This window comes from Octopus bimaculoides, chromosome 3 (assembly GCF_001194135.2).
Source record: "Octopus bimaculoides isolate UCB-OBI-ISO-001 chromosome 3, ASM119413v2, whole genome shotgun sequence".
Classification (NCBI taxonomy): Eukaryota; Metazoa; Mollusca; class Cephalopoda; order Octopoda; family Octopodidae; genus Octopus; species Octopus bimaculoides.
Genome location: NC_068983.1, coordinates 12,636,933 through 12,637,445, shown reverse-complemented (window position 1 = coordinate 12,637,445; position 513 = coordinate 12,636,933).

The following is a 513-nucleotide window of genomic DNA, read 5'->3' as shown; positions in this document are numbered from 1 at the left end:
CACATACTCAACGATCACGTGTAAAAATCAAATCATGAGAAAATAATTTAGTTGAAATATTGTTAGAACTTTTCGAAAATTCAGTTTACTAGTTCATATGTTTAGTAAGGTGTTAATAGATGTTCTTTTGTTTATTTCTGAATAAGAGTTGTTCTGTCAGTGTTACTACCAATGTGAAACAGGTGAAATGTTTGGTGAAATTTCGTGTAATGTCTGAAAGTCTATTATAAAATTAGTTTAGTACAAGGCACCCCATCGATTTGTACTATTGAAAACCCGGTGGCAACAACATCTTTCAAACGGAAACCAGTCATCTTAGCTGTACTTATGTACCTATCACTGTGTGATTGCGCACATAGATGATTTGATTGTGTGTGTATGTGCTGTGTCTTTCTTCCAACGCAAACATACTTGCATTCATACGGACATACATATATACGTGCGTGTGTTGTGTTTGCTTGTGTATGTGTATATTTATGTTCATATATATATATATATATATATATATATATA